This window comes from Vombatus ursinus, unplaced genomic scaffold, assembly GCF_900497805.2.
Source record: "Vombatus ursinus unplaced genomic scaffold, bare-nosed wombat genome assembly UNPS02014820.1, whole genome shotgun sequence".
Lineage (NCBI taxonomy): Eukaryota > Metazoa > Chordata > Mammalia > Diprotodontia > Vombatidae > Vombatus > Vombatus ursinus.
In genome coordinates, this window is record NW_020954598.1 from 23,231,425 (window position 1) to 23,247,197 (window position 15,773).

The following is a 15,773-nucleotide window of genomic DNA, read 5'->3' on the forward strand; positions in this document are numbered from 1 at the left end:
TCCTTTAACCACTTCTTCTAAGTAGAGAACTCGTGAGCTACCCTTCTATTTAACTGCTACTTGCTGGCCATTTCTTAGCTATAGTGCCTGTACTTTCATTTCCCTCCTACCTGAACTTGGACTACATGTCTGGGACTCTAGGCTTTTATAGATGAATTTTTGCCTTATCTTGCCCAAAGCCACGTCATTTGCCAAGAGAAAACTCACCTCCCTTTCTAGCTCCCTTTTAAGTATTCTTCTCCAATTAGAATATAAGTTCCTTGAAGGTAGGGACTATCTTTTTTGCTTGTATTTGTATCCAGTCCCGTTTGAGAATGAAGGACGAACAGCAATCCCCAGCCCTTAGTACCACAGTCCCTGCTGGAACATGGAAAGTGCTTAATAAATCAGGTTTTTTTTTTCCATTTATTCATACTTCCATCTATATTTTGGCTTTGTTTCTAGCAAAAATGTCAAAATGAATACAATTCAGTTTTTCTAGAAATTATCTTCTTTTTTTGATCCTCGGAGAAGGATCTGATATTTAGAGTACCAACAGCTAAGTCAGTTTCTGTAAACTCTCTGAAATCTTGGGTCTTAGCTTCCTTTGCCCCTTTCCTGCCATGTTGCTGCCATTTTTGCAGAAGCAGCCCGGAGCTGTAAAGCTCTGAGGTACGGTTTTGTATTTGACTTTGTTTCACAGGTTGCCATGGCTGGAGAATTCATCACCAAGTGGCCAACCAATGGCAATGAGTCCTTCCATGCTTAGCTAGGTTTGACACAGTCTGTTGTCAGGACTGTACTCATACATGGCAGAATCTGCCAGAGCTTGCTCATTGGCATGGCCTTCAAACACACAGCATCACCTCCGGGCCAAGATGAGGCATCAGAGCAGAATTTTGTGGGGGGCTTAATAATAATGATAGTAACAACAACAGTCATAAGAGCAGCACCTTAGGGTTTGCACAGTTCTTTCCTTTCCTTACCAATGAGAGAAGTAATGCAAGTAGTATTATCCTCATTTTGCATGTGCGGAAACTGAGGCTCAGGGAAGTGATTTGCCCCATATTACAAAGTTAATAACAGTCAAAGTCAGGATTCAAACCCAAGTCTCCTAATTTGACTTAATTCCAGGACTCTTTCTACCAAATCAAATAGCAAATAGACCAGAGCTCCGGAAATAATAGAGTATTTCTGTCAGAGAGCTGAAAAGAATACAGGGTGTCCCAAAAGTCTTAGTGCAGCTTAAGGCTAGTTTATGATAATAATAATAATAATAATAGGTAGAAGTTATATAGCACCTACTATGTGCCAGGCACTGCATTAAGCACATTACAAATCTTATCTCAGTCTATCCTCACAATCTATCCTCACCAGTTAAAATTATTAAAGCTTAAAACTACACTAAAACTTTTGGGATACCCTGAAGAAAATCCTTGAAGTAAAAGAGGGTTTTATTTTGATTTTCGTAATCTCTAGAGACCATGCCTTCAATGTGTATTGAACTGAATTGCTCGTGGAACTCTTGAAAACTTGTTGTGTTTGGATTGGAGATGTAGCGCCCCAGCAAATCATAGGATTTACAACTGGAAGAAAACTTAGGGATTGTCAAGCCTCATTTTATCATCTTTCAGATGAGGAATCTGAGGACCCATGAGGGGAAGGAATTGATTTACCCAAGATCACACAAGGAGTAAACGGCAGGGCAGGAACTGGAATTCAGGGGCTCTGACTTCATGTGTTAGAGTAGGACTGAACATCAGGCAAGGGAAGGATAAATTGTTTTTAGATTTGGACAGGAAGTTTACAAATGGGGAACCACAAAAGAGACTAGAGAACAGATACAGGAGTTCTGTGCCGGTTCCCGCCTCTGTTAACCGCCCCCCCCCCACCCCAGCTCTCTGGACTCCTGTCAGGCCCTGGCCCTGGCCTGGCCCTCTTCCTGGCTCTGGTCCCAGCCCTGGTCCTGGCCCTGGCCTGGCAGCTCTGTGGTGTTTCAGGTAAGGCAGAGTGAGCCCCCTTGGCTGCCAGAAGCTTAGCAGTGAGTAGGCAGGCAGTGAGTCAGAAGGCCCACAGCAAATTCTGAATGCTGAGAACTATTTTCGATCTGAAGCTGCCCAGAGGAAAAACAGCTCATCCGGGGACTCCCATTTTTAGAAAGAAGGGGCAATGGGCCAGACCCCAAGAGGTTGTGATTTAAAGCAATCCCACAGGAGGGTTCCCAGTGGCTTTAGGAGAGAGAAGGGGAGAAAGGGAAACAATAAAGGAAAGAGGCAGAAAAGGGAGAAGAGAGGAAAGGATGGAGGGAGAAGAAAGCAGGGAGAGAGAAGAAAGGAAAGGAGGGAAGTCTAGAACAAAGAAGAGATAAAAGGAAGAGAAAGAGGCAGAGAGGGAAGAAGGGAAATGGAGGCAAGGAAGTATCTAGAGATCAGTTTTCAAGCTGTGTGAAGGAAGGGAAAATACCAATTCTGGGACCTTATTATTACAAAAAAAAAAAAAGGCAACCAAGTAGCCATCAACAAGGAAAGGAAGAAGGGCAGAGATAGACAGAAAGGTAGACAGACAGACAAAGATACAGATGGAGAGAGAGAGGGGAGAGAGAAAGAGCGGAAGAGAGAGAGAAAGAGGGAGAGAGGGGAAGGAGAGAGAGAAGGTGGGGGAGGAGAGAGAGAGAGAAACAGAGAGAGACAGAGAGGGAAAGAGAGAGAGAGAGTGACAGAGAGAGAGACAGAAAGAGGAAGGGGAAGAGAAAGTGGGAGGGAGGGAGGGGAAGAGAGAGGAAGAAGGGAGAGAGGGAGGGGGGAGAGAGAGAGAGAGGAGACAGGAGAGACAGAAATAGAGAAAGAGAGGAAGAGAAATTGGGAGGGAAGGAGGGGAGAGGAAAGGCGGGGGAGGGAGAGGGAGGAGAGAAAGAGAGAAGGAAAGGAGAGTAAAAAAGGAGAAGAAAGTTTAAAGGGAGGGAGAGACGGAAGGAAGAAGTAAAAGCTCTGAGACAGACCTACCTTTGGGATTTCTTTGGCTGAGCTCTTGTGAAACCCAGGAGTTTGGAGGGATATAAAAGCTCTGGAAGCAGCGCAGCGTGATTTTAGGGGGCTGATTTAGTGCTTGTCAGCAGGATCCCAACACTGACGTCTTGTATAAATTGTCCTGACTCCTTGGAAGCTGCCATTACTCACAATGAGCTTCTTTTGATTCAAAACATTTTTTCAACAGAAAACTGAAGGAGGTTTTAAAGCAGGCATTTTCAGAATTTATGACAGAAGGTAGAGTTGGGACAGACCAGGTGAGGAACGCCCGGGGCCCTGGTAGGTATGGGGAGCTGGGGAAACAATTCTCTACAGGCTTCCTTTCAGCTCTTTGCCCTTCCCCTCTACTGGTCACCATCAATATCAGCCATCCCCTCCCCCCATTACCATAGTCACAACCCAGAATTTTAGAGTTGGGACTTCACTGACCGGCTTCATTGACCCACCAATACCCCAAAAAGGAATCTCCGTTATAGCGTACCCAACAGGAAGTCATCGAGCCTTGTTTTGAAGGCCTCCAAAGAGGGGGAACCCACTAATAATGAGAACTAGCAGTTAAATAGCACTTTAGGATTTACAAAGGGATTTATATATGTTATCCCATTTGATCATCACAACGACACTGTGAGGTAAGTTAACTCCATTTTATAGATGGGGAGACTGAAGCTGAGAAAATTTAGTGACTTGCCCAGGGTCACACAGCTAGTAAATGTCTGAGTTGGGATTTGAACTTTGGTTTTCTTGACTCCAGGCAGCTAGGTGGTTCAGTAGATAGAGCACTGGGACTGGAGTCAAGAAGACATGAGTTCGAATTCAGCCTCAGATACTTACTAGCTATATGACTCTGGGCGGCAAGTCACCTCACCCTGTTTGCCTCAGTTTTCTCACCTGTGAAATGAGCTAGAGAAGAACTTGGCAAACTACTCCAGTATCTTTGCCCAGAAAACCCCAAGTGGGGTCATCAAGAGCAGACACAACTGCACAACTGCACAACAATTTCTTGACTCTAAGTCCATCACTTGCCCTACCGAGCCACCTAGGCTGCCTCACTGGGGTCCGTTCCACTTTTGTGAATTGTGTAGCGCCTTTCCCCTTATATTAATACCAATTTGCCTCTTTCCAATTTCCATTCTTTGCTTCTGATTCTGCCCGTCTGGGGCCAGACTAGACGGGTCTAAGCTGCTTCCATGTGATAGTCCTTCAGACCCTCTACCTTGTACCCTCCAGTCCTCTCTGCACCACTCTTTGAATTGCTCTTCCCATGCCACAAGCTCAAGGCCTCTCACAGCCCTGGCTCTCTTCCTCTGGCTACTTGCTGTCTTTATCAATTTTAATCTTAATTTGTATCACTCAGAACTGAACCCAGTGTTCCACATGGAGGAGGTAGGATGATAGCATGGGGAAAATGCTGGATTTGCAGTCAGAGGACCTGAGTCTCACTTACTGTCTCACTACCTGTGTGATTTTGGGCATATCATCTCTCTAGGACTCATTTTCCTCATCCGTAAAATGAATGAGGGTTGAATTAGATGACCTGAAAGGCAAAGATTCCTTTTTTTTTAATGCCCTAAATATTTTTTTGTGGGGGGGGAGGTGTCAGGCAATTGGGGTTAAGTGACTGTCCGGGGGTCACGCGTTAGTTACTGTCAAGTGTTTGAGGCTGGATTTGAACTCAGGTCCTCCTGACTGCAGGGCTGGTACTCTATCCATTTTGCCACCTAGCTTCCCCCAAGGCAAAGATTCTTAATCTGGATCTGTGAACTTTAAAAAAATTTTTTGATAGTTGTATCTTAATATAATTAGTTTTGTTTGTACTCCTACATATTTTATCTTATGCATTTAAAAGCATTATTATGAGAAGGTATCCATAGGCTTTGCCAGACTTCCCAATGGGTCCATGACTCCAAAAAAGGTTCAGAGCCCCTGATCTAAGTCCTCTTAGAGCTCTAAACTCAGGGTCTCAAAATGTGGTCCAACCAGGTCGGTGAAACTATCACTTTCTAATTCCTGGAAGCTATGACTCTTCTACCGCAGTTCAAGACTTGCTAGGAAGCAAAGGAGTTCCCCTGACATGCCCTCTGGCACCTTCTGTAGGGACCTATACTTTGGTCCCTTGCTAAAGAATATCCACAACTCAGCTCTATGGGAAGTGCCCCAGTCTAGCAGATCAGGGGAACTCCCTCTGATTACTCCCGTTGACATTAAATTCTCTTTTCTGACTGTCAAGTCAAACTGTCAACTTTGGTGATGCTTGTGGTCTATTAAAACCCCAGAATCTTTTTCAAATGACCTGATATACAGCCATGCTTCCCTCCTCTTGCATTTGTGAAGATGATTTTTTAAAATGCTAGTGTAAGACTTTATATTTATCCCTATTTGATTTTATCTTATTAGATTTAGCTTGATAGTCTAACCTGTCAAGATCTTTTTGAATCCTGTCATCTAGAATGTTAGCAGTCTCTCCCAGATTCATGTCATCTGCAGGTTTGCTCAGTGTGCCATCTGTGCTTTTATGCAAGACCTTGATAAACATGTAAAATAATGCAGGGCTAAGCACAGATCCTTGAGGCTTTTCCACTGGAGAGCTCCTGCCAAGTTGACATTGAGCAATTAATGACTGCTCTTTGAGTCTGGTCACCCAATTGCCCAGGTCCATCTAATTGTTCTGTCCTCTAGTACACATCTCTCCACCTTTCCTGTAAGACTAGCATGAGATAACTTTATTAAATGCTATTCCAAAGCCCAGGTAATATAAATGTCTACAACACTATCCTCATTGACGAATTGAGTATTCTTGTCAAAAAGGTGGGGGGGATAAAGTTAATCTAGCATCATCTGTTATTGAAGAAGCCATGCTGTGTGTCATCTATAATTCCGATGAGTGTGCTTTCTATGCCTGCATTCAAGTCACTGATAAATATTACTGGTAGATCCCATCCCTTGGGGATCCAAAAAATTCAAATTGCATGAATTTTAGTGGTAATTTACTTATCTTGGTTTGCTTATCTCTACCTAATTCAAAAACAGTAACTTCTGAAGCAGGTTTAGGCCTAGGTATTCAGAGACTCACTATATGTCCAGGGGCAAGTCCTTCAGGGAGTACTAGCACCTCTGATGTGAGGGCTTGCTAAGGTCTTTTCAGGGCTGCTCACCCACCTTTGGTGTCCACCTGTTTCTCAACTCTCACCCGTGGCTCCAAGAAGCTGTAGCATGCACAGTGGCCACACCCCAGTAATACCATCTCAGCAGATGAGCTAAACCAGGTTAAGGGTAACTGACAGGCCTCAAACCTGTCGGTGAGTAAGGGGGGTGTCTATCCCAAGCATGTGAAGACTTCTCTCATCAGAATGGGATGAGAACAATTTGTTCCAAAGGCCACGAAAGTGGCTGAAGCAGTTGCTATAGAGTGCTTAGAGCTTGGTCAGACATCAGAGATGTCCAGGTCATCTCATCTACTGCATCCCTGGCCATCTTGACTTTTGTCCTGCCACTGGACTTTGATGATTCTGGAAAAGAGGCTGACGACTTTGTGTAACTCTGACTCACTTAAATCTAATTCACACACACGAGTTAAGACATCACCTGTGATGTCACTAGTCCTCTTCAAAAATGAAGGACAAACAACAGTTTTCTTTGGGAGAGACCATAGACATGAGCCAAACCTAAGCTTTAATAAATTTTCCCTAGGGTTCCAGGGTGGGGGCAAAAAGAGCCAGAGCCAGAGAGTTTGAGAAAACAGCCTGATCCCTCTCTCTAGGGGCTAAACTCCCCCAGGACTGAGCCTGATCAGATTTGGAAGGGACCTCAGGGGACATGTTTTCTGAAAAAGGATCTTCTCTAAAATCTATCTGACAAGTGCAACCAGACTTTACATGAAGATATCCCATGAAGAAGCACCTACCTCCTCCTGAAGCAGCCTGGTCACTTTGGGTAGCTCTAATGATTAGGAAGTTTGGCTTGACATCAAGCCTAAATTTGTACTTTCCAGCTATTACCAATTACTCAAATGAGGCTAGTATGAAATGACCTCTGAAATTTTTTTGTTAAAAATACCTTTTGATGATTTCTTTGTCTTTACACCAGTTATTTTGAACTCCGCCCTCCTCCACAACCCTCCTTTATGACAAAAAAAAAAAAAAAACAAGGGAAAACAGTAGATAATAGAGACATTCAAGGACATTTATAATATTCATTCCTAGTACTGGTATGATGAAACTATGCTGGTCTTAGTGATAACTACTTCCATTTCTTTCTTTTTTTTAAAAAAAAAATATGTTTTAACCTAACAGATATTTTCACTTTTTAAATTAAATTTTAATTTTAGATCTGTCTTCTCCCCCTTCCTTTCCCCCCCAACTGAGAAGGCTTAAAAAAACCCAAACAAACAAAAACCAACCCAACATCCTATTATAAACATGTATAGTCAAGCAAAACAAATTCCCACATTGGCCGTATATAAAATATGTATGTATACATACATATATAAATATAAATATATATAAATATATATATATGTGTGTGTGTGTGTGTATGTACGTCTCAATCTGCACTTTGAGTCCATTAACTCTCTTTCAGGAGATGGAGAGCACGTTTCATCTTGAGTTTTCTGAAATTGCAGTTGTTTGTTGTTTTGACTAGAGTTCATAAGTCTTTTAAAGGACCAACAGATACTTTTTAACAACTATGCAAACAACTCCCCCCCCCAAAAAAAATCAGTCTGAAAACAGGTAAGCAAAACGTTTATGAGAGCAATCCCCTTCTCTTGACTCTCACAGCTACCACCCCAGTTCAGGCCTTCATTACCTCCCACATGGACTATTGCAATAGCTTTCTTTTCTTTTCTTTTTCTCCTTCATTTCCTTTCCTTTGCCTTCCCTTTCCTCCCCTTCTCTCCTCTTCTCTTGTCTTTTTCCACAATGATCTAATTTTTAAGAGCTGTATTATAATTATAGCAGCTGCTTCAGTTTTATAAAGTAGTGATAAAGCATCAAAAAGATAAATGAAACCTAAAAACTAATTTGAATGAAAAGGCACACTCAATAGAAAAGTATACAGAAGGAGATAGATCACTTTTCATCTTACCGGGAGGGGGCAAAGAATGAACACAAATTCTTTTTTGCAAATGAAGTTGGTTTCTGTCAGCCAGAGTGGACAGTGACAATGGGCTTCTTTATTTCTTGGTTCAAGTCACTCTCTTCTTCCACTGATTTTAAAAAAGATGTGCCTAGATATGTAGAAGGTCATAACAGGTGCAGAGACTGCTGGGGTCACCCACTTGGTCCACCAAGTAGAGTCATTATCAGTGGTAGTAGTAAGAGCATCTTTCTGTTTCTTTACTTTGCCTTTGTCATCTGGATGAAGTTCTTCAAAAATATATGTCTTGAGTAGTCCTCAGGCATCTGTGGACAGCCCAGCATGCTCCACATTTTCAGAGGCATCACCTCCATCTTGCTCTCTCTGCACTTTTCCAGGATTCTCTTTCAGGAATTTGGTTCAATCATGGGTTTTGTTGAGCAGGATAATTCAGAGGAGGCAGCTGTGATGGTGCTCCCAGATCTTCTCCAGGGCATTGTATTTCACATTCTTGTTCACTTGCTCTGCCATTTTGGCCCATAGAGAGATCCAGTAACACTTCACAGGCAGCACTGGGAGTGAGCATTTAGAGCAGTAGCTCATGGAATTCTCTTGCAATAATAATCTTCTAACTATTCTCCCTGACTCAAGCCTTTTCCTGATCTAGTTGATCTCCCCACCTCAGGCCTCTCCCCATTCCATCCCAACCTGCTCACAGCTGCCAAAGTGATTTTCCTAAAGCATATAATATGAGTACTCAATACTCTCCTAATCAATAAACTCCAGGAGCTCTCTATTACCCCTTTTGTTATTGTTAAGAGTTTCAGTCTTGTCCAACTCTTCATGACTCATTTGGGGTCTTCTTGGCAAAGTACTGGAGTGGTTTGCCATTTCCTTTTCCAGCTCATTTTACAGAGGAGGAAACTGAGACAAACAGGGTTAAATGACTTGCCCAGGATAATACAGTCAGGAAGTATCTGAGACTGGATTGAACTCAAGAAGATGAATCCTCCTGATTACAAGCCCCATGCTCTATCGACTGTGCCATCCTCTAGGATCAAATATAAAGGCCCTTGTTTGACATTTAGAGCTCATCACAACCTGACCCTTTCATACCCTTCTCATCCAGTTTAAGTGACTTGCCCAGGGTCACATAGCTAGTAAGTGTCTGAGGCTGGATTTAAACTCAGGTCTTCCTGAATCCAGGCTTGGTGCTCTATCTACTGCACCACCTAACTGCCCCCCATTCTTCTTATATACATTCTATTCTTCACGAATTCTGTGATTCAGCACTACTGATCTATTTGTTTCTCACTCAAAATCTCCCACCTGCAAACCTTTGCCCTGATTAGAAGTACTTTCCTGACTCTTAGAAACTTTAGCTTTCCCTTAAGCCATCCAGGAGGCCTTTCCTATTCCCACCCTCACTGGCCCACCCCCTACTAGCCATTAGTGCCTTCTCCTCTTAAATTCCCTTCCATTTACTTTTTTTTGGGGGGGGGGACTCGACAATGGGTTAAGTGGCTTGCCCAGAGTTACACAGCTAGTGTCAAGTGTCTGAGGCTGGATTTGAACTCAGATCCTCCAGACTCCAGGGCTGGTGCTCTATCCACTGTGCCACCTAGCTGCCCCCATTTACTTTTTATTTATCGTCTATGTACTAATTTATACAAGGTGTCCCAAAAATCTTAGTACAGTTGAAAGCTTTAACAGCTTAAAATTAAAAAGTAAAAAAAATCTAAATTTAATTGAATAAATTAAAACTTAAAATTAAATTAAAAACATTTAAAATAATAGTTTAAAATGGCTCTGCCATTATCTCCTTGAGGGCAGGGACTTGCTTTTGCTTTTATTTTGTATTCCTAGAGCTTAGCTCAGTTCCTGCCACAAAAAAAGGCTTATCAAACACTCGGTGATTAATTGATTGCTACCATCAGTATGTATTACTTTCCATTTTTGTAGTTTTTTAATTGTTAACTAAAGGGACATACAGTAAAAAGGTCTTAGGTTATCTTTGATGTAAGCTTTATTGCCTTTTAGTGATGACTTTATTTACATTATTGTACTTGTGTATTTTGTTTTGTTTCTCCTTTCTTCACTCTGCATCATTTCGTGCAGGTGTTTTCATGTTTCTCTGAATTCTTCATATACATCCTTTTTTTCTGCTATAGTAATATTCTTTTACATTGTCCAACTATTCCCATGGTTTCCCTTAGTAGATGCTCACAGACCATCCCCTTTGAAATAAATTCTATGTAATGGAATACTACTGTTCTGTAAGAAATGATGAACAGGCAGATTTCAGAAAAACCTGGAAAGACTTGCATAACTGATGCTGAGTGAAGTGAGCAGAACCAGGAGAACATTGTACACAGTAACAGTAACATTGTATGATGACCAACTTTGATAGACTTAACTCTTCTCAGCAATGCAAGGATCTAAGACAATTCCAAAAGACTCATGATGGAAAATGCTATTCGTATCTGGAGAAAGAACTATGGAGTCTGAATGTAGAACGAAGCATACTATTTTCTCATTCTCTCTCTCTCTCTCTCTCTTTTTTTTATTTCTTCTGTCTTATGATTTTCCCCTTTGGTTTTAATTCTTCTTTACAACATGACTAATGTGGAAATGTGTTTAATATGATTGTACATGTATAGCCTATATCAGATTTTGTGCCATCTTGGGGAGGGGGGAGAGGAGGGTGGTGCAGAAAATTTAGAACCTGAAATCTTATGAAAGTGAATCTTGAAAACTAAAAATAAATAAATAAAATTAAAAAAATAACAAATAAATAAATTCTAGAAATTTTTCCAGAAATGAAGTCAAAGTCATTAGACCAACTTCTCTTTTTGAAAAGAAAAAAATGGGAAACCATTGCTCAACTCCAGTCACGGAATCATAGAACCATAGAACCATAGAATCTGAGGGTAGGAAGGGACCTCAGAGGCAGCTACTCCAATTCATGTCTGCAAAAGAATCCTCTCTCCAACATAACCAGTGATTGATCGACTAGCTTTTGCTTAAAGGAGAGGGAACTTACTACCTCCCAAGGTAAATAAACTAGAATCTATAGCATTCCCTCTCTATACACTCTAGTAACCCAATCACAAAAAGAAATAAGCCTGGTGTGACCGACATGACCTATTTTTAATTAAGCCATGCTAAGTCTGTGATCGCCACTTCCTCAGCGTCTTTCTAGATCTCCTGGAGCTATCAATCAAAGACGACCTCTAGCAGCTCCTCTAGAGTTCCTCTGGATGGAGTTCATTCAGGGGAGCAAGGTGCTTGCTCTGTTATCAGATCCTCACCTAACTCCTTGTCCCTCACTTTTACTCTGTACTGCCAAATCCAAAGGTCATCCTCCTTGACAGAGAAAATTCAAGGACAACAAAGGCGTTCTGCCTTCCTTTCATTGTCCATTCTCATTTGTTCTAGGCATCTGGAGGGGCAATTGGGTGACTTCTTTGATCTTCCTCTTGCCTCAAAAAGAGATATAAGGCTTTTTTTTTTTTTGCTTCTCCATGGCCAGACTCAACTCATTCTGAGGTTTAGGCTTCCCCACTGTTGCTCTTACCACCGTGCTATGCTTTTGTATTCTGCGTTTGATTCTCGTCTTTAAAAAAAGTTGGAACTGGTTAATGATTGGTTAATCGTTCTCCTTAGGCAGCTTCTTCTTTTTATCCTCATCAAAACTGTTTCTGCTTTTGTCTTCTGGGTTTTGTTCCTGTGACCTTTTCCTTCTTGAGCCAACTTCTCCTGTAGAGATTTGGAACACTGGAGTTTTTCTTACCTTTTCTTTGAGTCCTTTGGAATCTGTCCTTCATCCCCTCCAGATACCATGTCATCCAGTGACACTGGCTTCCTGGCTGTTTCTTCCATTTCCTGACTCCAGACATTTGCATTGGCTCTCCCTCATGCCTGGAGCACTCTCCTTCTTCATCTCTATTTCCTTACATCTCTTATTACCTCTCTTTCCTGCTTGAAGTAGCTGCTATGCTAAAGTCCCCCATTCTGCAAAAAGCCTTTCCTAGTCCTCCTCAATCTTGATGCCTTCCCTCTGAGACTACTCCCAATTCATCCTGTCCATTTGGTTGTTTGTGTATTTTTTCCCCCATTAGACTGAGTTCCTAGAGAGCAGGGACTGTTTGCTTTTTGCCTTTCTTTGTATCCTCAGTGCTTTGCACCGTGACTGGCATATGTTGTTGTTGTTCAGTCATTTCAGTCTTGTCTGACTTTCTGTGACCCCATTTAGGCTTTTCTTGGCAGAGATACTGACGTGGTTTGCCATTTCCTTCTCCAGCTCATTTTTACAGATGAGGAAACCGAGGCAAACATGGCTAAGTGACTTCCCCAGGGTCACACAGCTAGTAATTCAAACCTGAGGTCAGATTTGAACTCAGATCTTCCTGATTCCAGGTCTGGCATATAGTTGGCACTTAAAAAATGTTAGTGAACCAACTGATTATTGTTGTGGGCTTCCCATCCCCTTTTCCTGTAGAAGTTTAGACCATTGGAGCTGTCTTCTTATCCTTTCTCTGAATTCTTTGGAATCTGCTCCCCCCAAACTTTGGGGCACAGTGAGATTCTGCTTGACTTTTCTTCTACTCTATCATAAATGCTGAGACAAAATGGCCACTTCCCTCCCAACGTTTCTCATCATTGCTTCTTCAGCAAGAAATTCTTCCTTGTTGATCAGAATCAGGTCCAGAATAGCAATTCTCTTCCTCATTTCTTCCATATTTTGAAAAAAGTAATTGCCAACAAAGTAAGTCAAAAATTGATAAGTTGTGTTGTTTTTTTTTGGCTATTGAGATCAATGGTCTTCAAAGTGACATGTGCATACTAAAGGAGGTGTTTAAGAAGATCTATTAGTGTGCATGAAGAAATATTAGCAGTAAGGAGAGCTGCTCAGTGGCTTAATTTGCTGCTCATAATGGTTTCTGCTACTCTCTTCTCTCCCTGCAACCAATGCTGGCTGTTCTGGACAGGCAAATAGACAGAGAGGCGGTCATTCCTTCCACCCACTCCAGCCCTGGGCCCAGGCCCCCATATTTAAAAATATTGTTTATTTCCTTTTTATCTCATTATATTAATATTCCCATTTTCATGTTTTATAATTGACTTAATCTATGCAGCAATACATGCATACACACACACACACACACACATATATACATATATATGTATCTCCCATGCTGGAGGACATGCCTCAAAGATGTCTATGAATGGGAGTATGCAATCAAAAAAGTTTGGAGACACCAAGTCTAGATAATTGAAGTTCTTCATAACTGTAATAGCACACTTTTCATTTATATTTATATATCCAGAGATTAGCAATAATAGCTATTAGTAAATTTTTTTATCTATCTATCTATCTGTCTATCTCTATGTATCTGCCTGTCTAGCTTTCTGTTTTCATCTTCTTGTCAAAGAGGTCTATAGTAATCTCTTATGATAATATTGTTCAGGGATCTGCAGTTTCATGTGCAATCCTCTTTTTTCTGTTCTGTGTATGGAAATGCCCATTTTATTTGGTGTTAAATTTAAAATAAAAATAAAAATTTTAAACTGTATTATTTATTTTACTAGAGTGTGAGCTCCATGAGGGAAAAGACTGTCTTATTATCTAAACTTTTTATCTGCCCCCAATGCCTAGCACTGTGATGGGCTGCAAAAAAGTAAGGGTCTGCAGAGTTAAAAAAAAAAAAAAGACAACATTGCTTGGGTTTGTGCATTGGTCGGTCTTAACCTAAGTGCTATCCACCATGCTTCCTGCCGCTGGTTCCTGAATTTCCTCACACGGGCACATTTTAACATTTTGCAATATTATTCTACTTCTCCTTTTAGCTAGTCTGTTCTTTTTGAATAAAATGTTCATCCAGAGCTGCATTCCAGACATTAAGTCTCATCCCACCTAGTCTTAGTAACATACCTAGAAGGCCAAATTTGCCACCTTGCCCAAGGAGCACTGGTTCACCTTGATTATTGCCCATCCTTTGTGTATTTACAAGTAGACATCTGAGATCAGAGAGTTTATTACTGGCCTCCTTCTTGGCTGGCAGTCCTTATGAATATTATTGCCCGCAGGATTAAACATACTTGGCTTTTAAGGCCCTTCACAACCTGCCTCTTCCTACCTTTCCAGTCTGAGCCCATCTCCTGCCTTGAGGACCAGAGGGTCTTCTGCACCTGAACCTTCAGAAACCTGTAGCTCTCCAGCCAGATTAAGCTCCACCTCAGACCTGTCCCCCACTCATTCACTCACACCAGCAATAAATCTTTGTTAAGTATGTGCCCCATGCCATGCCCTGAGGGGTACAAGGACCAAGAATAAAACTGTGCCCATTTGCCACCTCCATTCTAAAAGGGAGACAAGCTTACGCCAAAAGAAGTGTGCGGGGAGCAGAGAGACTGGATCGTAGAGTGCAGGAGGGAGAAGACTGCCCAATAAGTCTGGAAAGACAGGTTGGGAATGGGCTAGAAGAGTTTACATTTTATACCCTTCCCCTGCCCTAAAGGGAGAGAAACCATTCATCACAACAGGGAGGGCTTCAAATGAGGCAAAGCTGAGAGGGGCATGACTTGGGCAGACTCCTTTATTGCCTGAAGACTTGGGTTCTCGGTCTGCCCAGTCATGCTAGTAACTGCTCTTGTGTGACCTTCCTCACCCTCACCATTGATCCTCCTCTCTTGTTGGTAAAATTTAGTAGATGCTTTGAGATCATCTTTTTAAATTTTTTTCTTTAAATATGAACCATACTCTTTCTCTAAGGGCTGGTGAACAGATCTTTACGGGTTTGGGGAAAAGCTATGGCTTCCATTTGTAGAATCAGACTTTCAGACAGAGCCTTCCCCTGCCTGGAGACACTTTATTCCCTGTGGCTTTAGGACTGGGACTAGAGGCCTTTGGGGTCTCCTGGGGCCTGATGATTAACTGGCAAACACAAATTACCTGAGTCCTTAGAATAATAAGATTCACAGAACATCAGAGCTGGAAGGGACCTCAGAGAGCATTGTTCAACTTCACATCATCCTGAGCAAACAGAGGCAATCCTTTTAGCCTTTCCCAGCCAGGCTCCAGGGCCCCAGACTATGTGCATCCTACAGGCTATAGGAAGGGGAGGGGGTGGGGCTAGAGGTAAGCCTGGCTGCCCAAAGCTGGGGGCATCTGCATACGAGGAATCAACTCAGCCACTCCAAGGGACATACCTTAACATCGGAGGAATTAGAGCAGGACGGGACCTTGGAGTTCGTTTAAGTCCAAACCCCTCATTTTACAAAGTAGGAAACTGAGGTGGATTGATTTGCCCAAGGCCGTACCACTCTGATGTAATCCCTAAAGTTCTACATATTTTTGACTTGTTGTTAAGGAGCAGCTTTGGGATTTGAACCTAGGTCTCCTGACATCCAGTCTAGGCCTTATTCCATCATATTGTGACTCTTCTTCTAACTCTGATCTCACTCAGGAAGGTCCAGGAAGGTCCTGGGAAGTCCTCCTCCTGGACTGGAGCCCCAGACACACAGCTGAGTATTGGTAGTGGAAGGCAGAAAGGTCACCCTCACTTTAAGGACACAGTCTTCTGCTTGGGGTTGCAGACCCTATCTTGGATGGGAAGGAAGAAAGGATAGAAGAGAGGAGGGAAAAGGATTGAAGAATGAGGGAGAGAGAGAAGGAAGGAAGAAAGGAGGGAA